This window comes from Mesoplodon mirus (assembly GCF_964341445.2).
Source record: "Mesoplodon mirus genome assembly, chromosome: 7".
In the NCBI taxonomy this organism is placed as follows: domain Eukaryota; kingdom Metazoa; phylum Chordata; class Mammalia; order Artiodactyla; family Ziphiidae; genus Mesoplodon; species Mesoplodon mirus.
The window spans coordinates 101036144-101060771 of NC_138983.1; the positions used below are offsets into that span (position 1 = coordinate 101036144).

At 38.6% G+C, this 24628-nt stretch overlaps 1 long non-coding RNA gene across 4 annotated transcripts in view; it reads left to right on the plus strand.

Moving 5' to 3' along the window:
• Positions 1 to 16801: 16801 nt before the first annotated feature.
• The window catches only part of LOC309807247, a 54672-nt gene continuing 46845 nt past the window's right edge, over positions 16802 to 24628 (plus strand). For all 4 annotated transcript variants that reach the window (XR_014294539.1, XR_014294540.1, XR_014294541.1 and 1 more), the window contains exon 1: positions 16802 to 17194. This is a non-coding gene — a long non-coding RNA (uncharacterized lncRNA). The remainder of the gene's footprint in view (positions 17195 to 24628) is intronic.

The following is a 24628-nucleotide window of genomic DNA, read 5'->3' on the forward strand; positions in this document are numbered from 1 at the left end:
AAAAGGCTATGAAGCCATGAAAAGACATGGAAGAAGCTTAAATGCATATTGCTAAGTGAAAAAAAGCCCATCTGCAAAGGCTACATGCATATTATATGATTGCAGCTATATGAACTTTAGGAAAAGGCCAAAGTGTGGAGACAGTCAAAAGATCAGTGGTTGGCAGAGGTTGTGGGGAGGGAGAAAAGAATGGGTGAAGCACGGAATTTTAAAGGCAAAGAAACTCCTGTGTATGGTTCTGTAATGGTGGATACAGGTTATTGCACATTTGTCAAAAAATCATATAATGTACAAAACAAAAATGAAGTTTAAAGTAAACCATGGACATTAGTTAGTAATAATGTATCAATATGGGTTCAGTAACTATAACAAATGTATTAAGCTAATGTAAGATGTTAATAATAGGGGAAACTGGGTAGAGAGGTAAGGAGGTATGAGAACTCTGTCCTTTCTGCTTAATTTTTCTGTAAACCAGAAACTGCTCCGAAATAGTCTGTTAATTGAAAAATCAAATCTAGACCTGCATACAAAACTTCCACATAAATCCAACCACAGCAGCATTATTCATAAGAGCCCCAAAGTGGAAATAACCCAAATGGCCATTTACTGTGAATGGATAAATGAAACATAGTAATATCCACACCATGGAATATTATTCAGCCATAAAAAGACATCAAGTACTGATGCATGCTACAACATGGATGAACCTTGAAAACATGCTAAGTAATTGTATGATTCCATTTGTATGCAATGTCCAGTCTAGACAAATCTGTAGAGACAAAGTATATTAGTGGCTGCCTAGGGTTTGGAGAAATGGGGGAGTGAGTGACCTAAAATAGATTCTTTTTCTTTTGGGGGGTGGATGAAAGTTCTAAAATTGATTGTGGTGGTAGATGCATAACACATTAAATTGTACACTTTAAATAATATGGAAAGTAAATTATATCTCAATGAAACTATTATTTAAAATTATGATTTATGTATTAAGAAAAGGACAACATGTACAATTTAAGCAAAAATGATCTGTGAAATGCAACCAAAAGAAACTTCTAGAATTAAAAAAGCTGAAATTAAGCACTCAGAAGATCGGTTGAACAGTACCTTAGTCAAACAAAAGAAAGGAATCCAAATGTCAATTAAAAAATAACTACACAAAAATTTGGAGGGAAAATGATGGAAAACAGAGAAGTAAGTACTTAAGACATATAGAGTATATGTAAAACACTGTGTCTAGCCAGCCCCAAGTCACACAGCCTAGGGAGGAGACACACAGCCTACGTGAATCACAAGGACTTCTCCAAAGTAAAAATGAGGTTCTGATGCCAGAAGTGGAAGGAATGAATTACAAAGAAAAAGAACAATGGTAAACTATAATGTAGATATACATCGGTAAATACATAGGTTCCCTGGGGTTGTGATCTGGTACAACAATAAAAAAAAAAGATAAGACTCATAGTAGAGGCTGCTAGATTCTGCTGAGGAAAATGTCCAGGGAGGGAAGAGTTGATTTATTTCATTATTTTTTTAGAGTCCACATATAAGTGACATCATGCACTATTTGTCTTTGTCTTATTTCACTTAGCATAGTGTCCTCCAGTTTTATCCATGTTGACTTAAATGATAGGATTTTCTTCTTTCTTAAGGTTGAATAATATTCTATTGTATATATACACCATATTTCCTTTATCCATTAATCTACTATGGACACTTAGGTTGTTTCCATACCTTGGCTCTTGTGCATAATGCTACAATGAACATGGGAGTACAGATATCTCTTCAAATCATGATGATGTTTCCTTTGGATATATACTCAGAAGTGGGAGTGAGGAGGAACTTATGACACAAATCGACCATGTGTAAAAGATGTTGTAGGAATGAAAAAGTCTGAACACCTAGGAAGAGTGTGGAGTATTTGGAAAGGTCATTGTTCCAGGTCATACATAGTTTAAAATTATGACATTTCAGTGAGCCTGTGTGCATGAAGGCTTGCTTATATTTTGGGATTTGAATACAGTGCAAAGAAGTGTTGCTAAATTTTCGATCAACATCAAAAAAAGGGTGGAAATGTTTTTTCTTTGATTATGAAACTACAGGAGAGGCAAGCCTAGAATTCTAGGCCCACTAGAATTTTCCCTGATGATAGTGCTAATTTAGGAGAAGAAGAAGGATCCAAGGCTATAGAACAATTCTGAAAGCAAAATAAGACTGCTGAGTCTTCACCCAGTGTATGAGATTAAGTTTTAATGGCATATGATGAAGTGGCCTTGACACAGCCGGCAGAACTCGTTGAGTTGTTGAAAATGGCTCTTGAAGCTACAGGAAATGGACAGTAGACATAGAAAAAGAACAAGGTAAATCCCAAAGAGTGGAAGGACAAAATTAATCAAGAGCAAAGTCAAAAATAGAGAAGAAAAGCAGTAAACTTGACAAATAAAACCAAAAGCTTGTTCTTTAGAAAGACCAATAAAATAAGCAATATTTGGCAAATATGATAGAGATGGGACTAGCTATAAAACAGAGTGAATTTTTTTTAATTACAAAAGAATACTATGGTAGCTTTATACCAACACATTTGAAAATCTGGACAAAATGGCTGATTATTGATTAGTTACATGCAGCCATTATTTATACCTGTTTTGAGTAGAGAATACAAGAAGCTTTATGAAAATAGAAAATATAATCAAAGATATACACCTTAGAAAGACATGAGTTATTTTCCAATGTATATAAAAAATTAGAAGAGTCCTAATACAAAAATCAGATATGGGGCTTCCCTGGTGGTGCAGTGGTTGAGAGTCCGCCTTCCGATGTAGGGGACACGGGTTCGTGCCCCGGTCCGGGAAGATCCCACATGCCATGGAGTGGCTAGGCCCGTGAGCCATGGCCACTGAGCCTGCGCGTCCGGAGCCTGTGATCCGCAACGGGAGAGGCCACAACAGTGAGAGGCCCGCGTACCGCAAAAAAAAAAAAAAAAACTGAGTGACAACTTAAATGATATATGGAATATTTTGCTGACTTACAAGAACATGCAGAATTAAGTATGACCCAGTTGAAATGTTAATTTTATTTTAATGTGTATGTTGGGGTGGAGTCTTCAAGGTGCCAGAAGACAAGCATTCACCCATCCTGTTTGGAACTGCAGCACACAGACAACTTCAGTTACCAGTTCTGTTCATTCCACAGAATCATCTTGAGAAAACATACTGTTTTTTATGGACCTGGTATATATCTTAATTAGTTTGAAGAATTTCCCAAATACCTGTTAATATGTAGTTCTCCAATTCCAATCTTGTCGTGTCCTGTACCAGTGACACAGCACATACGAGTTTTATTTCTCTTTCTTTCTCTGGGTTGTTCACAACCCAATGAAAGAACGATGGAATGGCATCAAAGAGATCAGGGTTCTTGACTCAGATTTACCGTAAAATAATAGTGTCCTCTTGGGAAAATTATAGTTATTCTAGGCCCCTTTCCTTTTCTTTCCTTTGACGGAGCTGCACTAGATGACCCCAAGGAACACTGCACTCTTTGCAGTCGTAGCTTAGATGTTACTGGTTTTTCTGAAACAAATGAGGACAATGACACGTGAAACTGTGCAGCATCTGTGTAACTATGTGTTCTTAGAGTTGCCTCCATTTTACAGGTGATAAGATGGCTGAGCACAGAAGTAGATGTCTTGACCAGAGGTTCCAGAGTAGATGGAACTGAACCTCAAGTTTCCTTCTTTCCTGAAGCTCACTTAGCCAAAACATAGGCTTCTGAATATTAAGCTGTAAAGCATATTATCAGTGTGCTTTAAAAGAAGCGGTTCTTCTAGGATTTCCAATTAATAGCAGGAGGTTTTGAAATTCTTCAAAGATGATCTAATTTTGTGAGATTTACAGCTCTATTTTCCTGTCAAGCAAGTTGTATTAGTGCCAGATAATCACGTGAGCTTCCGGATGCTTCTCTGAACCTCTTGAAGTTTTCTTCTTGCTATCTGAAATTCATGCCAGATAAGCCTTTTTCTAGAGCGTATATACAGACTTGTGTATTTTTATACAGAGAAGCGATGCAGTGAGTCAGGACGGGGGTTAAGCCCTCATTCTCAGAGTGGTATTGAGCTCCTGGTGAAATATAATCATCATTTCCTCAGAATCGAAAAGCAGTTATCTCTAGTTTTTAATCCCATTAACTATTTATACATTTATGTATGATACATGTATTTATTGTACCTACTAGGTGTGTTCTCTTTGGGAAGTACAAAGCTCTTTGAGACATAGGTTGTTCATTTTTTTGTTTTCCCACAAATACTGTGACCTTTTGAGCAGGAAGGTCTATATTTTACTAACATCTAGAACCAGCAGTTAACACGGTGTCTAAGATGTAGTCAATAAATATGAAATACATAAATGAACAGATTTTTAAGGAAGGGCCAGGACATGAACAAATAGAAATTTTTCATTTTCAGTCACAAAGCAACCAGAGACATAAAACTGATACAGACAACAAGTGCTACGGTCATTCAAAGAAGGCGTAGAATAGATACAACAAGGATCTCCTCTATGGCACAGGGAACTCTACTCAATATTTTGTAATAACTTACAAGGGAAAAGAATGTGAAAAAGGAATCACTGTGCTGTACACCTGAAAGTAACACAACATTGTAAATCAACTATACTTAAATTAAAAAACAAACAAACAGACAACAACAACAAAAAAAACCCGAAAGAGGTCATAGAAGTTTTTATGAGATTCCATAAGAGAAGCCAAATGAGGACGGGAGAGCCGGCTTTTGAATCAATTCGGAGGAGAAGTTACAGAGAAACTTGTCTTTGACCTGAACTTGAGTTTCCATTAAAATTGCATCGCAGAGATATTACAGATGAAGGTAATCACATAAACTTACTACACTGAGACTTGCAGAGGTTATGAGTGTTGTTCAAGATCCCAAAGCAAACGCACTGTGGAATCAGAATTTTAAGTGAGGCCTAATGAACTAAAAACAAACAAACAAAAAAACAAACCCTTTCTGTGATACCATGTTGCCTTTGAAGTCGTTCTATTGGTGGGTTGGTAGAAACTGGTTCCAGTGTTTCTTGCAGGAATGACTAGTTCTGTCCCCACCGCGGCCCCCCACCCCCGAGTTGATCCTCAAAGTTTCCTTTAGAATGGACTTGCTAAAATGCAGACCTGCAAGTATTCATGACGCCTGTGTCCAATCATTTCTCCTGCCACTGCCTACTTCACTTCTGGATTATATGAACAATTCACTGTCTTCATTTATGCTTTTCCCTCCTCCAAGAATTCCTTTCTCCCTATGGGGTACCTGGGCAACCCACTTCATTTTTCAAACCTCAGTTTACATATTATGTCTTTTGTGCAGTCTTCTTTTGAGTGTTGTGATCACACGCTCCTTTTTGCTACCCTTGCACTTCTTCATTCCTGGTTGTTGCACTCACTACACTGTATTGTGATTGTATTTTTTACATATATCTGTGTTCTCCTGGGCAACATTCCTTGGGGCCAGGGACTACCTTTTTTCATCTATTGATGTTGCCTTAGCGTGTTACTTGTTGCGAAGTAGTTAGTTATAAAAATAAGATTTGATTAAATTGAAAATTGTTATGCACATATTAGTTATTATCATTTACAGATATAACAGGAAAAAATATTAATGTTGGTGCTGAAAGTTCACTTCTAGTAAATGGTGGTGGTACATGACTTCACTTATATTATTTTCCCCACTATTTTATATCTTTCTACCTAATATCTCTTCTTTATTTCCATCTCTTTCTTTATTACTAAACCAAGAAAAACAGGGATGAGGGTAGGGCTAGGCCATACTTGGCTGGAATAGTAAAGAAATTGTGTGGGGTTTTGGTGAGAAAATCCTGAAGCATACAGGTCTGCATCTTCCCTTTTTTTTTTTTTTTTTTGCGGTACGCGGGCCTCTCACTGTTGTGGCCTCTTCCGTTGTGGAGCACAAGCTCCGGACGTGCAGGCTCAGCGGCCATGGCTCACGGGCCTAGCCACTACGCGGCATGTGGGATCTTCCCAGACCAGGGCACGAACCCGTGTCCCCTGCATCGGCAGGTGGACTTTCAACCACTGCGCCACCAGGGAAGCCCCTGTTTGAAGTTTTTTGATAAATAAGATTTGATAACACCGTTTTATAGAAACTTAGTTTGGACATTTCTGAAGCTCTTTTCTTGTTTCCTTATGGAAGAAAGCTGCTTGTTTAGCGTTAATACTAATTCAATGGGGGTAAGATTTACACAGGACCAACCCTAGCATTCATAGTGTGTGGCACAGGAAACAACTTTGAATGGCCATTTCAAGGAACAATATACTTAAGTGCATACAATGAATAAAATGGATGAACTACACAAATTTATGAGTTGAAAACCATAGAATCATAGAATTTTCTCACTGTAAAGGCTCTTCCTTTTCCAACTGCTTAACTTCATCCTCTGTTAAAGCACTTCAATAACAGGGAGTTCTTGAGTTTAAAATGCAGTCGGTCCATTTTAGAGTTGAAAGGTTCTACTTGTCAAAATATTCATCCTTTTATCAACCTAAACCTGTCTACTTGGTCTAAAATCTTCAGTGTGGGACAGTCTAAACCCTTTTTCATAGGACAACTCCTAAAATAGTTTAGAGCGACCACCTACTTCTCTCCTGGTCTTGCTTCATGTCATCTATTCCCAGTTCCTTCAATTACTTCTTATATAACAATATTTTAGATTCCAGACACTTTACTGAATTCATCACTTTCTTCAGTATAGTAACTCATTTGCTGAATGTGATATTTTGATCCTAAAGGGATTTGTTTACTGTTTTCTGAAAAGAATTAAAACATAAAATGTCCAATCAACCAATAATTCTTCACCTAACATGATTCATATACACCAATTGATAAGGAAAAGTTAAAAATTCAAATTACTTCATTCTTAAAGAGTGATCATAGTATGTCCTTATTTATAATGTGCAGGAAATATGAATTTTCTTTCTGTGCATCTGTAACAGTGCCCTCTTGCAGGGTACAGAGGATACTCCATTGATGCTGCCTAATGATGTGTATGTGATATCCTGATATTTACTAAGAAGTTAGACATTCAAGAGGATTTTTTGTTCCCAACAGACATACATATATGAATTTTTATTCTCTATGTTTTGTGTGTTTCTAACTTTTATTATTCATCTATTGGCACTTAAGTGCATTCACCAAACTGCATCATAAACATCAAAGCAGATTACTTCACTTTACCTTTTATGAGATTATTATACTTATCAACCAATATCTGAGCCCTTAATATGGGCAAATCATCCTAGCCTGTTAAGCACAGAGGTACAGAGCATGGAGTTGAAAGGGCACACACCAAGATTTGAACAAATTACTTAATCTCTCTAAGTCTTCATTTTTGTATGTGAAAAATGAGAATAATTACAATGATTGAACTCATAAGGTGGATCGTAGAAAACATCTAGGTGCTACATGTAAAGAGCTTGTTTGACTACCTGACAAAAATATCCATTCTTTATTAACATGATGGTGATGATGATGATGATGAAGCTACCAGCAGGTGTCCTTCTTAGGTCGGTAAGAATGGTGAATAAGCCACAAGATCATGTCTGTGAACATTTGCATTCTAAGGCTACACTGCCTTTGCCTTCCCAACTCCGGCTCCACGCCTCATCTGTTTAAACATCTCCCAAGATAGCTCAGGTCTTCTCCTCTATGAAGCTATTCTGAACTACTCCTCTAGAATGAACTTAAAATACATTGCTTGCACTTCTATTAATTTATATCAAGTACAAACTTCTGCAGTGGAATTGATTACACTTTATTGCAATTTTTGGCTCTATATCAACTTGCAACTCTTTTGAGGAAAGAAACTGGGTCTTATTCCTAGAAACGGAAACAGTGACAAGCAAATAAGTCATAAATGTCTAAATTGGCACATTGAAGTTATTTTTTCTAGAATGTTAGGGAAAACACTTAAGGGAAAGTCAGATTCATTGTTGTTCCCACAGTCCTAAGAATGGACTTTCTCATAACTTGTATAATTCTATATGTAGCAAGTGAAGATTAATCAATGGCAGGTTTTCCTTCATTTATATTTATATAATCTTAAACTAATTGAAGAAAAGCCATCTCATCCTTCTGAGTTAAGTTACAAACATTAAGCATTTTAATATTTAAATAAGAGTGAGACTAGCTTTCTTCACAATTCTGTGTTCTCATATTTTAAAAGGATGTCAAAATTTAAACTTTTTTGTCTATCATCTTCTTCCAGATTCACTTAAAGTGTGGTTCTTAACATAATCCCAAGTTCTGAAACTAATTGAAGGTTAAACATCTAGTGATTTCAACCTCTTTTGGTCAGCCTCAACATTTCCTTCAAAAATAATACCCATTGGGCTTCCCTGGTGGTGCAGTGGTTGGGAGTCCGCCTGCCGATGCAGGGGACACGTGTTCGTGCCCCGATCCGGGAAGATCCCGCATGCCGCGGAGCGGCTGGGCCCGTGAGCTATGGCCGCTGAGCCTGCGTGTCCAGAGCCTGTGCTCCAGCAACGGGAGAGGCCACAACAGTGAGAGGCCCGTGTACCGCAAAAAAAAAAAAATAATAATAATAATAATAATAATAATAGTAATTCCCATTGACCACAATATCTATACTTCCAGTCTATTTTTCCCTATAAGAACAAGAAAAAGTTCATGGTGACAGTTCCAGATTCATCCATGAGGGGGCAAACATGTCTCATACACACAATGAAGGGAAAACTAGTAATCAACTAGTTACACTGGGAAAAAAATGGACATGGTGTCAATAGCAAGATTTGGCCCATATTAGAAAGAAAACAGTGATCCATATCTGTTTGAAGATAATATGTTTGTTTAATTGTTACATTTTACTCCTATTTTCAATGCCAGAGGAAGAACACCTGAAGGATGGTGCTCGGTGTAATAGTCAAACAAATGTCTCTTTAGAGAAAAGAAAAGCACTTGAAAACATTGCAAGCTCTGTTAAACTTATTTCTAGTCTAACAACGTTAAAATTAAAAGTAGTCATGTAAAATGCATTTCTGAAAGACTTTATCAAAAATGCATACTTCCCCTCAGATAATGTCACTGAATTAAGGATCAAGAAATGAGAGACAGGAATTTAGCTGAAAGAAACATGGAGAATTCCTGTGTAACAGAGTGAAATGTGGAGGTTCTAGCTGTGTTTGCCCTTACCATACCATTATCAGTCAAGATTTTCAGTTTTGTGTTCCAACCTGCAGTTAAAATCAAGTGTAGCGCTCAAGGCGTAATTCCTCAGTTCTCTGCTTACCCTGATTAGAGCCCATGGTCTGTCATTAGAAGCACTCTTTTGCAGAGACACTGTGAAGTCCCTTGGCCCTCACTCTTAGTCATATTGGCAGTGCAAAATGCCAGCCCTAGTGAAATAGAACTTATGCCAATTCAGCATCTGGGCCAAACCACTAAACATGGCTGGAGAAAAAAACGAGCAACCTTTCTAATTTGCCTCATTTAAATTCATAATCATTTTACCCCATGTGAACTCTTAGTACTTACTAGAAAACTGATTGCTGAATCAATTCTCTTTTCTTCTGTCCTAGAGAACAATTTCATAACTCCTCTTTCTTTACGTCTATAACATGTCTTCCTCTAAATTCTCAGCTGCTTCCTAATTCACTGAGAATACAGGAGGGACCAAATAGAATATCCGTGAACTCCAAACACCAAGTCTACCATCCTACCTGGATCTATCTGAAACCACGTGTGTTGCCTTCCTTCTTCCTTTGGCAGAAGAAATGTTTGTCCTCTGTTCTAAGGCCGAACCCTCTACTCTGCACTGGATCCCTCCCTTCTGGCCGAATCAGGGATTTCTCTTCTACTATGTCTCCTCTTCCCTGTATCTTCCATTATTTGCTCTCTACCAGATGCTTTCATTAGCATGCAAAGGTCTAATACCTCTCCTCTTAAAGGGAAAAAATTCTTTCTCTCTTCCCATGTCCAATTCGAACCATTGCCCCATTGCTCTGCTCCTCTTTAGAGCAAAACGACTCAAACAACACAGCTCTACTTAACGTTTCATTTCCTTATCTCCCACTTACCTATTTTTGTCCTCTCCACTACACAGAAACTATTCTTCTTAAGGTTATTCGTGATATCTATTATATGTTGCCAAGTCCTAGATTAAATGATCAGTTCTCATCTTCATCTACCAGCAGGATTAATAATAACTCCCTCTTCCTTCTAACACCTACCACTTGGCTCATGAGACAGTTCGTCTTATCTCCCTGCTCACTTCTTATATCCTTTGCCAAATCCTCTAGAGGATGGAGTGTCTCCTGGCTCAGTCCTTCAACATCATGTATTCTCTGCCTACACCTACTTATAAAGTGATTTCATCTTTAAATCTAGAGACTTTAAATACCACGATGATTTACCGATTTTCATCTACAGCCATGATAATCTCTTGCTGCTGAAATTCAGACTAGTATATCCAGTTGTCTACTTCACATGTCCACACATGCCATCGCAAATTTAGTATGTCCAAAAACAAATTCTTAATCCTCTAAAGTTCTCTCTTGACCATCGCCTAAAAGACCCTAAGTGATTTTTCGCTAACCTAGCTTTCTAACCTTATCTTCTAACAATTTCTCCTTTGATCATTTCACTACAAACCAACTAACCTCCTAGTCTTTGGAACACATAAAGTATAAGCCCACCCACCTGCATACACCAAGCCTCTCTTTCAGTGTATTCATACGGTTTGCTCCCATACTTCTTTCAAATCTCTGCTCAAATGTTCCCTGACCACCCTATATACTTGCCTTAAACCTTGCATCATTACGCTGCTCCTTCATGGTCCTTCCACTAACATGCTATATTTATGTATTTATGGTGGTCTCCTTCCACTGGAACATAAGATCCATAAAGACGAGATTTATTTGTTCACTCCTAGAGCCTACTGCTCTAGTGCCTAGAACAGCGGCACATATTAGACACTCCATCAATATCTGCTGAATGGATGAACATCCACTTGCCTGATGACCAAACACAGTTCATTGAAACTTACTTTTTAATCAATTTCAATTTCCTCTTCTTATAAGCTTAAATTTGACTTGAAAAGTTGAATATTCCTTTTTATTAAAAAATGAATAATTATAGAGACATAATTCTTTATAAATACTATTTAATAATCTATTCATTACAATGCAAAAGTTTTATTCAAAGTATACCTTTCTCCAGAAGGGATTTTTTGGTTTTCTTAGATTCTTTAAAAACTTAAGGTTAAAAAATTTAAAGAGCAATGCCTAAGTACATTGTTTTATTTCATGACTTCTACATGATGATTTATTTTTAAAAGGGTTTATTTGAGAATTACTTACACCACACTATTGAATGTATCATATGCCATTTACCAAGCATCTCACTTAAGTACACATACATTTCTCAATTAAATCTAGGCTTCCAATTATAGAATACTACCTGTATTCTATAGGTCTGGTATTATATGTGAACTCCTTACCAGTAAAAACGAGGTGAATTCTTAGCGATGTCTAAAGAAACAGTTACTGTTCTGTTTGTAGTCATTTCCCTTCTTCCATTTTCCTATTTCTGTTACAGATATTCAATATGAAATATCAATCTTCATATGAATGATCATTTTCTTGTACTCTTGTATCCGTGCTTTCATATTAATGCAGGAAATTTTTAGTCCAGCTATAATTACTTGAACGCAATTCTATTTCTATTACTATAGCTTTGCCATCCCTAGACTACATTTGTGCATATTTTACATGATATAATTTCTGGCCTCATTGAAAGGGTAGATGTTTAGCATAAAATTCTAAGATTTCTGTAGAGTATGATTAATCAACCTAAGCTGAGCAGCTACCACACACACGCGCGCACACACACACACACACACACACACACAAAGGTACTATTATTATAGAAATTCTCCTCCTACCCTTTCTCATAAGTCAAAATTATGTAAAACAATATTGATTGTCATGCAGTGAGTGCCCAATTCTTTCCTAGTAAACTAAATTCCCAGCTTTAGGCAGATCCCTATGTAGTGAAGAGGGCAGGAGACCTGGCAGTCAGTGGATGACAGTTGCCTGGGCCGAATCACCCTGACAACTCCTCTCCATAATAAATCTGAGAAGCTAATCTCTGCTAAATTGTTAATGGCTGCTAATCAGATACTGGATGCATGGTTACCCCTCTTGATAGTATATTTACATTTAAATGAGTCCTTTCTGGAGGGACTCCTTAAACCAAAGGAGTGGTTCTAATGCTGACAGCTTCAGGCACCCAGGGCCTCTGGCTCAGGTTTTCATATTGTCCTTTGCGGAGACGCATGATATCATGAGGCCATTTGATCTGTAATTCCAGAATATCAGAAAGGAATTACTGCAGACCTCAAAGTCATGATCCGAAGATTGTTTTTTAAAAAAGGGTTCTTCAATGAAAAGTCATAGATTAAAAAACTGATCTATTTCACCTCACCCTAGCCACTATTCATTAAATTAAATTATCTGGCATACTGGTGTATGTCAAGTTCCAAGCAGATAGATTCAAACCGTACATGTTGACGTAAGACATTTCTCATTTCATTTCTTTTCTTTCTCTTTCCCCTATGTCTCTCGCCATGGTATAGCATCTGAAGCAGTTAATTCCTGCCATTTAATATCTTTAATTTTTGTTTTATCCCAAGCACCATCAAGATTGATTGTCTTCTATGAGTAAAAAGCACCTGGCAAGAGTACTTTCATGGATGAAGGAGCCTGAATTATCATGAGAAACTATCTATACCTCCAGTGAGTCTGGCTTCACAGAGTGAAAACTATACAAGGAAGGACAATCCAATATGTTATGTAACTGTCCCAAATCGCCACACTTAATCCCCACTGTCTCAAACAAATTGAAAGAAGAGATTAAACATCTACTTTCACTCTTAAGGACAAGCCTATGTAATAGCCATTGTTCTCCTTATTTCAAAAATGAGACAAAGTCAGGCTGTGAATGGAAGGATCCAATCCCCAGTCTGTTCAACTACAAAACCCCTGACCTTCAGGGTCATCCTTGTCTTCTTCTCATCCTCTGTCAACCTTATATGGACCTTTACCTCCAACACTGATACCTAGCAAATCCTTCCACTACATTATAAATTATTAACCATAAGGTTTAGCATGTTCTCTCTTCCAAGGTATTTAGAACTTTAAAGGAGAAAGAAGCCTGCCCAAGTGGACAAAGCTAACACTTAACACGCATGAGCTCCCAACATTTGCACCAGACAATTTCACATCATCTCCTTATAAACTGACAATAATCTTTGTGAGGTTGAGATCCTCACCTTCTTTTTACTGTGGATCCCTTTGACAATATGGAGTAGCCCATTTAAACAGTCTTAAAATAACACTTTTAAATTCATAAAATATAATACATAGAATCTCAAAAGAAACTAGTTACTATGTTTTAAATGCAGTCATTAGAATATTTTAAAAACCAAATTTGTGATATAGAAACGAATGGGTATTTAAACTCATTAAATAGCAAGATATAACAGAGACTCTACTAACTACTATACTTAAAAATAGTGATGTTGGGGTGATGGGTTAACAATTCTGATACATGTGTACTGAAATTGAACAATTAAATAAATAGATGGTGGATGGTGGTAGCCACATTTCTTAATATTGAAGTATGAATTTACAGATAAACAAGAGGAGAAAGCTAAACTAATCTCAGCATTAATGGATTATAGTTGCAGACATCAGTATACACTCAGCTCAATATAGATATAGATAGTTATATATAGAAATGTTTACTGATATGTGTATATACATGGGTTACTATACATATCTATTTCTTTGTTCTCTCAGTTAAGAAAGCCTAATCAAATAATACCCCATTAGCAACAGCACATCTAGAGCCCAGCTCTTGGTTTCTATTACTACTCTCCAATAGAAGGAATCAGGGCTCCTCAGAGAAATGACTGATTCTAGGACTGGGGCAGGAAATACACAAAATGAGCCTGGAGCACCTTGTGGTACCAGAAAGTCAGGAAGTGTTAAACACACACACACACATGCATGCTAAACACATATACACACAGATACACAGACACACACAAACTCACACACCCCAAAGGGAGTATGTCAAAGGAGCACAGGCGCCAAAAGCAAAAGCTCCCAATGGCCAGAGCTGGAACAATTCAAACAACAAAATAAAGTAGTATTGGATTATAACCCAAAGGATAAAATAGATATCCACGAGTCTATACTGATATAAATAAATATCAGTAATTGAATAAATTAATATTTGGGGGGAAATAGACAACGCTGTGTGGAAGAATTCCAAATACTTTATGTACATACTCTGTCCTCAAGGAGGTGGATCATAACTCTCCACTCTTTGGGTTTGTGCTTCACATAGTGACTTCCTTCCAACAAGTGTAGTGTGGAAGGGGTGGAGGAGTGACTTTCCAGTGGAGAAATCTGAGACACGACCTCAGCCAGGTTATCAAGGTCAACATCAACAGTCAAATCACGTGGATAGCATGGACCCTTGATAAGATGTTATAAAAAAGGCACTTTATCTGGTTGTCCTCCCAATAAACCATAATCCCAGTCTTACCATGAGAAAAGCATTGGACAGTTTACATTAGTGAGGTATGCTACAAAACACTTGATCACTGCTCCTCAAAACCGTCAAGGTTGGGGCTTCCCTGGTGGCGCAGTGGTTGAGAGTCCACCTGCCAATGCAGGGGGCACGGGTTCGAGCACTGGCCTGGGAAGATCCCACATACCAGGGAGCAACTAAGCCCGTGAGCCACAACTACTGAGCCCATGTGCTGCAACTACGGAGGCCCAGGCACCTACAGCCCGTGCTCCACAACGAGAGAGGCCACTTCAATCAGAGGCCGGTGCACTGCAACGAAGAGTAACCCCCGCTCTCCGCAACTAGAGAAAGCCCGCGCGCAGCAACGAACACCCAACACAGCCATAAATAAATAAATAAATAAATAAATAAATAAATAAATAAATAAATAAATAAATAAAAAAGTGTCAAGGTTATCAAAAACAAGAAAAGCCTGAGAAACTACCACAGCCCAGAGGAGCCTAAGAGGGCTTGATAACTAAATGTAATGTGGTGTCCTGGATGGAAGCCTGAAATGGAATTAAGGACACTAGGCAAAAGCCAAGGAAATCTGAATAAAGTACAGACTCTGGTTAATATTATTTTATTAATATTGGCTCATTAATTGTAAAAAAGGTACCACACTAGTGTACGGTGTCAATAATAGAGCAAATTGGGAATGAGATATATAAGAACTCTGTATTATCCCCTTAATTTTTCTGTATATCTAAAACCATTCTAAAATAGATATAGTCTGTTAGATAAAACAAAAAAGGTAATGATGATTTGATTGTGACATCAGAGTAGTGATACTTTGAGATATCTATAAAACTGCCTTAGGAAATTGTCTGTGATATCTGCTGGGGATATAGTCACAGGTACTCCTAATATTATTGTGGTTTGTTGTCTGCATTTAGATTTAAAGGACATGCTAAATACTAAATTGCAGTTAGAGGTTAGTGAAATGAAAGATGTAATATTCCCATCCAGATTCCACATACACTTTGATACATATTAAGAATCCCCTGCTCTTTGGTGAGGTCTAATTTTATGAAAGTGAAACACAGAGAGATGAATTAGGTTGTTCCAGTTTTTAAAAAGCCCCCATTCTAGGGTCAAGAATTCTTACTGAGCCTTATTGAAACTGTTTGCTACACTACCTCCTAATTTTGGAACTGCTAAACAGAGAGTTGGGAAGGCTTCCTAGAGTAAAAGTACTGCCTTGGCCTTGTGCAATTATACTGTTTAGGTTGCTGGACAAATCCAAGGATAAAACTGGCCTGGACCTAGTGATGGGCAATTCCAAAAGCAAGCTGAATGTGAGAAGTTCACTCACAGAGAACCCTAGTGTCAAAGAGCCTCTCTACTTGGGAATGGCTCAACACTGGGAAAATAAACCCTGGTTCAGCTGTAAAGAGAGCACATCCTTGGCCTTTTTTCCCCCTTAAATCCGGAAACTGATGATCTGGTCAGCTTAGGAGAGGGAGGGAGGGAAGGAGGGAGGGAGGAAGATGACAGAGAGAGAAACATGTTAATAGCTAGTGCCAATTTAAAGAGAGAAGGAAAGGGCTTATTATATACATATATGCTAATATGATTCTTAAAGCCAATTCTGATCAATCCTTCGGGAAAGAAAGAGATGCAGCCATCTGTTAATGTGGCTCAGCTTCTTTGTTTTCAAATGTTACAGCTGTCACCAGACCAGCCATTCCACTTGGGGCGAGGCCAGGGGGTTAGAGGGGGAACATCTGTCCACTAAGGACACCACTAAACAGCAACAAAATCTTGGGACGACCCCTCTCTCTTTCCTCGAGTGCTTTCGCTAGCCGGTCCTACTTCCCCACTCCTTTGGGAGTTTCCTGTTCCATTACGTAGGCAAGAGGGCGAGAGGTCCCAGCTTTCCTAATTGTGAGTGGTTTGGCTGGGTGTGTACGTGCCAGTAACTGTGTGGGGGGGGGGGAGAAGTGGAGCTCGCTACAAGGGGCTTAGAAAAACTAGTCGCCAATTTAAAATATTTTCGGAGTGTTTGAATGATATCTTAAGAGCTAATCCCACTCTGAAATTCAGCGAAATGAACAATACAGATAAGGAAGATGAAGAGGGTGGAAAACCCACACAGCGGAATGGAGCCGTCCATGCCGCGGGAGTGACAGGGGAGCGCTCAGAGGAAAGGCGCTCTGCAGGGAAAGTCACTCTGGCTCTTCTCTCTCGGTCCACCAGCCGGCGACGCTTCTTCTGTAAAAGCATTCCTAGAAAATAACCCTACAACCGGGAAGGGTAGCGATCTTTGAGCGCAGTTTCCAGGAGCCGGTGCCCGCAGCCGGGAGAGACCCCTCTCCCCCCGCGGCTGGCGCGGAATGTGGCGATCCGGCCAGGGGCGGGGGATGACTTCCGGCGGCCGGAGCTCAGCGCCGGGAGCAGCTGCTGCAGCTGGCAGGTGGGGTGGGGGCCGGCCGAGGTGACCACACACAGACCCGGCGCGGCGGCACTGCGGCCCCGGGGCAGCCGGCGCCGGGGACATGCGCTGATTCGATCCCTCCGGAGAAGGTAAGCAGCCCGGCTATTATTAGCCTCGGCCACACTGCGCGGTGCTTTCTGCTTGGTTAGTAATGGGGTTTGTAATACAGAGGGAAGAAGGGGAATATCCCTGCCGCCTTCTGCAATGGGAAAAGGAGCAACAACTGAAATTGAAATGTTAATCAGCCAAGTGCTTGAGATTATTGGAGGAGCGGTGTTACTGGGCAAACAAAGAAGGCGGTCAGCCTCTGTAATCTTAAGATAATCAACCATTGCTGTGCTACACTCGCTTAGATATTGAAGAGGATTCCGAATGTAAAATAATTTGAGTTGCACTTTTACGTTGCTACCTTCAACCTTCGCTTGGTTAATTTGTGGTTTGCGAGCAGCAGGTTCTTGTCAGCAGCCTGGAGAAGTAATCGGAAATCTTCCTTCTCCTTTTGCGTTCCTCAGTCTCCTCCCTTTCCAGTTATCAGAATGGGTCTGCACATTTCAACGTCAAACATCCACTTCAATACTGAACCTTTAGAAAGAATCTCAAATTAGAGGAGAAATTTACCTCCTGGAGTTCAGCTTGGGTTGAGCAGCACTTGTCCCCACTTCTCCCTTCATTTACCATCTTCTCTTGTCAGTCATTTCATTGATTTCCACCCCCCCCGCCGGGGATGCTGTGCTCATTAACAAACCAGCTCTTGTCAGCTCCTGTCCACCACCTGTGTTCCGTGACTGATTTTTCAAGGACCCAGAAAGGGCATTGCCTTATACCACGTTTGGACTGTTATCTGTGTCCTTCCCCAAAATGCATGGCATGAAAAATCCTTTAAGCCCAGTACCAATATGGTTTCCGATAACTCCCTTCATTGTAGTCACTGCAGCTACCAGATGGGTTTCAAGGACAGCAGAATCTATTGGGGTGTGAGAAAGAGGGCTCTACCTACATATTTTGTGCATAAGAATAGGTGGAATGGGCTTCCCTGGTGGCGCAGTGGTTGAGAGTCCGCCTGCCGATGCAGGGGACACGGGTTCGTGCCCCGGTCTGGGAGGATCCCACATGCCGCGGAGCGGCTGGGCCCGTGAGCCATGGCCGCTGGGCCTGCGCGTCCGGAGCCTGTGCTCCGCAGGGGGAGAGGCCACAGCAGTGAGAGGCCCGCCTACCGCAAAAAAAAAAAAAAAAAAAAAAAAAAAAGAATAGGTGGAAGTAGAAATGCAAATGTCAGTCTATCCCGTTTTTCTTGAAGGTTTTTTAGTCCAGCTAGGTTGTGAGACACCTAGCTGGGTAGGGTATGGGGCAAGTCCTCCTGCAAAAGCAAGCAGTGTGTTTGTCCTAGGATTCCCCCAATAACCTCAAAAGAGTTTCCAGAGAGACTTTTCCCCCAGGCAGTCAGAAAGCCAGGGGAGGTGGCCAAGGTAAACCTCAGGTTATTTGGGCATCCTCAAGTTAGTCTCCCCTTTTAGGGGTTCTGACCTAGGATTTCCCCACAAACGCTTTGCTCCTGAGCTCAAGTGCCCATTCTTGTTGCTCACCTAGGGATGTACAATTGAATGATATTCTGTGAAATGGTGAAGATTGCTATGGTGGGGATTGCAAATGTGCCACTTCACCAACAGAGAACAGTTGTAATAAGCCAGACTGTGTGGTGTCTGTGTGCCAATATTCCATTTAAAAAGAGGCTTGTTATCTTTAAATCTGAAATTAAAGAGACAGTTTGACTCAAAAGGCCATGGATTTTATTTTAACAAATTAAAATAGGAGATCAATAAAAAAGAGGGCCAGGGTTTATAGCTAACCTTCTTAGGTTTTTTGTTTTTGTTTTTTTGTTTTGTTTTGGGGTATGCGGGCCTCTCCCTGTTGTGGCCTCTCCCGTTGTGGAGCACAGGCTCCGGACGCGCAGGCTCAGCGGCCATGGCTCACGGGTCCAGCCGCTCCGCGGCATGTGGGATCTTCCCGGACCGGGGCACGAACCCGCATCCCCTGCATCGGCAGGCGGACTGTCAACCACTGTGCCACCAGGGAAGCCCAAGACTATTGTTTTTTTATGGCCCTGGTATGCAAGGGGGTTGTTCTGAAAGGACACAAACAGGTAATTCTCTCTTTCAAGGATTTTGGTCGTAGTAGTTGAGCAAAAACTACAGTATGATAGAAAGCAGTTCGTTTTCTTTGTCTCATATACAGAGTTAAAATTAAAAAGTGAAAAGACCCTACGTTTTATCATTTTATATTCAACACTTATCTACATAAGCGTTAAAACAAATTGATGTTACTACCCATTATGATTAAGGTACCAAAAAAAATTCACTTTGAAAACGATTCCTGAATATGGATACATTTTGTATTCAGAATCACATGGAAAAAGAAGCCTCTTAATTTACATGGGCCAGTGTCCCATAGTTATTGATCATTATTCATGGGAAATAAATTAATTTTCTAACATTCCATCATTTGCTATTTTTTTTAACAAAAGAGGGATTTTATTGTTCAGCACAGGGAAATATAGCCATCATTTTATAATAATTAAATGTAGTATAATCTATAAAAATATTGAATCACTATGTTGTACACCTGAAACTAATATAATATCGTAAATCATCTATACATCAATAAAAAGAGGTATTTTAGTTTTCTTATCAGCTGTTCTGTTCTTTGTTAAGAAGTGAGGGAAAAAACACTTACTGATTCTAAGGAAGTCAGATCCTTGATTTGCCTGATGATTATGAATATGAAAAAAGTGTTCTCTACAGAACAGTAGCTCTTAATCAAGAAAAGGCCGGCTCTAACATATTCTACAAAGAAGAGTGTGCCAAGATATAGCAATCCTTTTTGATTCTTTTGAAGTTTAAACAAATAGTGTACTCCGCATGAATTTTATCTTTCAACTAAATCATTCTACTGTGGAATTTATGATGCTATACTACTAGTTTACGAAGCAAGTGTAGTAGGCTTCACATATCTCCATATCTTATATTGATGGCATTTAAATTCTAATACCAAACTGTTATTGTTTCATAAACTAGGAGAAAATTACGCTTATAACAAGCAGGAGAAGCTGGCAGAAACAATAGATTTTCCATTCTTTGCTTTCTATTGTTTGTAAGCCTAGTTACCCTAGTTGACCAGTTAATGACAACACATGATGAAATTTTCCTGACTGCTAATTAATTAGCTCTAATTTCACGAGCTTTGTTACTGCTAAGGCTTCCACTAATTCTATGTGTGAATGTCTTCTTACCCTACTCCTCCTACTTTCCTCTTTGAACTTCCTCACATGTAGAGAACCCATTTGATTGACTTAAGCATCAGAAGATACTTATAATCAGAGAAAAAGCAAAAAAGAATGACTATAATGCCAATTAGTATAACTATTAATTAGAAATTATGTTTTGAGGATTTTCAGACAGAAGAGGAGTAGAAATGATAATAGTTTAGTTTTAGGAAAGCTGTGGTACACAAATAGAACCCCAAACCACACCACAGAGAATTTTGCAGGAATTTAATATATCTGATATACACTCAATTTGTGCCCATGAATGGTGAGCAACTAGAAGTAAAGGAGAATCACATAGTTACATTTCTGGACAAATCAGGTTATCAGAATGATGTAATAATGGCAGTTTACCTCAATCACTTCTTAGGCTTTCTTATTTACTATGCTAAATGTTAAGTGAGGTTTCTGAGTAAAAGCATTACAATGACTTCAGCATTGTGGGACATGAAACACAGTGAGAACTCAGAGCAAGGAAGGAAATAAGGCAGGTAAGAAGGAAAAAGAATTGAAAGAGCTGAAAGATGTATTACTTGGCTGTCAGGTGTTAGGAGAGTTTATTTGTGCTTTTTCTTAATCTTCATAACGCTCTTGTCAGAATGGTAGTAACATACCCATTTTTTTTTTTAGATGAGCGACCTTTAACTATAGGTTGCACTTGATTGTCTGCCAGGTTTTCAAGTCTGTGATGGGGACAGTAATGTCAGAAATTTCAATCCCAGTCAAATCAAGACCTGGTAGAAACACCATGGAAGTGCATAGTTTTGACCCAAATTTGACCACATTAAAATGTTGTTCTTTCTTCTCCAGGATGATAGTCTGTATTTCAAGAAGAATTCTAATTCTTGCCCCATAACAATTTCTCTGAGTTCTTTGTGCCAACTAAAGCCTTTGATTGATTTTCATATTAGCAAAGCCCTGGAATTATATGCAAAATGCTATGAATAGTTAGCAAATAGCAAAAGGATGCAGAGCCGTTATCAGATTCTCAAAACTCAATCAGATTATCTAAGAGTTTACATTAAATGAGGTAATGAGTGCCCTTTCTGGATCCAAACATTATAATATTTTTAATCCTTACCGTGGTCCCTGAAAATGTCTATTATCTCTAATTATCAGTAAGGGAACTGAGGCGTCGTAAAGTCTAAGTAAGTGAGAGGTCTGGAATTCAAATCCAGGTCAGTTTCAGTCTTGAACACCACTAATTCTATAGCCTACACTGCATTCTATACTCTCACTGTAGATAATCAATAAATGTTCATTTATTTCCTTTACCCCAGTTGGGGACAAAGAACATGGGTGTGTGAAAGAAAGTACAGGTTAGTTTTAATGTAAATGATATAATAATAATGCTGGTCAGCAGTTACGGAATATTCATATTGTGCTAGGAGTTCAGCATTAGGTACTTTACAGGCATTCTTTTATTTAAAATCTCATGTATATAATACCTACCTTAGGAAGTAGGTAATATAAATGTGCCAAGGTGATTGAAATAACGTGGTCACGTACAGGCAGTGAAACTGGGAAGGAGTTTTCTGGGCTGATGGTTGAATTTTGGCCAAGACATTAAGGGGAGAAGGGATGAGCACTGGTGGGGAGACTGAAAACTTATTCATCATAGGGAGAAAGCACTGGTGGAAGCATTGTGCTGCTTGCTTAAGAACTGTTACCCTCATAACCCAAAAACTGAGGTTTTGCTGAAAGCTGAAGGCAGATTTCTTGCAGTGTGAAAAAGAACTTACTGATATCTCTTCATGTTTGAACATGACTGTTTTGCAGATTTGTTGAAATGACTCAAGTTCTCTTTCAGATCTGGACTAAATGTCTGTATCATAGCATTAGGGCCCATGAAGCAGCATTTGCAAGCCCATACTCACCTCCCCCCTTTTTAGTGTTTTGCACTCTGGAAAAGCAAACAACAGCAACAACAATATCTTATTTCCTTTTATCTATAGTTATTATTAATCTTGTCAAGAAACCCATTTGATATATTTATGCTAAACTATAAATGAGATTTTTCCAGTTTTATTGAGATTGAATTGATATATAATATTGTATCTGTCCAAGGTGTACAATGTGATGATTGATATATATATATATAGTGTGAAATGACTACCACAATAAGTTTAGTTAACCTTAATTCACATAATTACAAATTTTATTTTTGTGATGAGAACTTTCAAGATCTACTCTCTTAGCAACTTTCAAACATAAAATACGGTATTGTTAACTGTAGCGACCAAGCTGTACATGACATCACGATTACTCACTTATCTTATAACTAGAAGTTTTTATCTTTTGATCATCTTCACTCATTTTCCTCACCTCCAACCCCCAGCTCTGGCAACCATCATTCCATTCTTTCTATCATGAGTTCAGTATTTTAGATTTCACATATGAGATCCTAAAGTATTTCTCTTTCTCTGTCTGACATTTCATTTAGCATAATGCCCCCCAAATCCACCCATGTGGTCACAAATAGCCAGATTTCCTTCTTTATCACGGCTGAATAATAGTAGGTTGTATGCACCCCATTTTCTTCATCCATTCATCCACAAAAATCACTGAGGTTGCTTCCATGTCTTGGCTACTGTATTGGGTTGGCCACAAAGTTCATACAGTTAATGAATACACTGTTCAATAAAACTTGGTGAAAATGAAAAATGTGTCTTTCATTTTTACTTAAAATAAATCTTTGACAAAGCCAGCTAGGCATCCCTTTGAGTAATGACTTATATCGCATTGAAATATTTTAAACATATGAACAGTAATAGCTTAAATGACAAATGTTACTAATATTGACACAATTGATCAAGGAGAATATGTTAGAATATGTTAAAATGCAGATGGACAGTGAAAGAACAAATATAACTTTTAACTAAATATTGTCTTGATATTTAGACCATTGGTTAAGAACATGATAACAGGTTTCATCCATTTCAAGAAAGCAGAATATTTGCAGATCACTTAACATTTACTAGGTATGTTCTCAGTCTGGAAGGATATATTTCACTTACATGTGTCATTTAATTTAACCACATCCCTCTGTAATAGATAGTGTTATCCCTATTTGCAGATAGGAAACAGGTTCAGAAAGATTAAGAATGTTACCTAATTCTAGTAAGTAGCCAAACCTAAACTGATCTAATTCCAGGGCAAAGCTCTTTCTGACACATCAGTGTGGGTCTTTATCTCTTTGAGAATTGTTGAACATTAAAAGCCTTCTTCCAGGTAAATGCATAAAGAAACAACATGAGCAATGATATAATAATACAAGTCTCACTAAATAATTGGTGTGTTTGGCCTTGCTTTTGCCGATAGATCTTTTGCAAAATTGCTTTTCTCTGAGATAGTGGACTTTAAATACTTTCTTTGAAGACTTTCCTAAATTATACCTATCAGAAAGCTACTTTGCTTTAAGGCTAAAGAAAAATGAAAGCTTACTTAACTACACTTAGGTGCCAGGGTCATACTACGAACTCTACACCTGCCAGGATTCACGCTAAGATAGGGTGGCTCCACAAACTGTCCATAGTACTGTGATTTCTTTCTGATATTTTGAAGTAGAAATAATTTAATAACTATTCACAAAAGAGAGAAACACTGTTTCTTCGTCCTCAATATCATACTGCTGTAGGCTAATTCTTTTTCTCTTCTGTTGCCCCTTAGTATAGAGAGTGTGTTTTGGGGACCCTCCTTCACGATCTTCTCCATTCCAAGAGCATCTTACATAAATCCAGGACTTCTCAAGCAACCAGTTTTGCCAGATGGTCTTAGGGTTGGTTGTACCCATATATGTATAATCCTGAACTTCTCAAGTAAGGTCCTTATAGAGCATAATGGCTAAGAGAATTGGTGCTGATACCAGACCTGAGTTCAAATCCTGCCTATGCCGCTAACTAGCTGTGTAACCTTGGAGAAGTAACTTAATCCTTAAAGGGATTAGATTTCTCACCCGGAAAATGGTATAATAAATGCATCTACCCCATATGGTTAGTGTGTAAATTAATGTAACTTGAGATGGTGCATGTTAAGCATTAGCACAGTGCCTGTCTCTTGTTAGTAATACCTGCTTTTATTATTAATTATTCTCTTTATATTCTCAGTTTCAGCTATATGCCTAACATATAATAGTTGTTCAGCAAATATTTACTGGATTGAACTAGCTCTGAAATTTAAGCATTGGGTCAACAGCAAAGTAGTC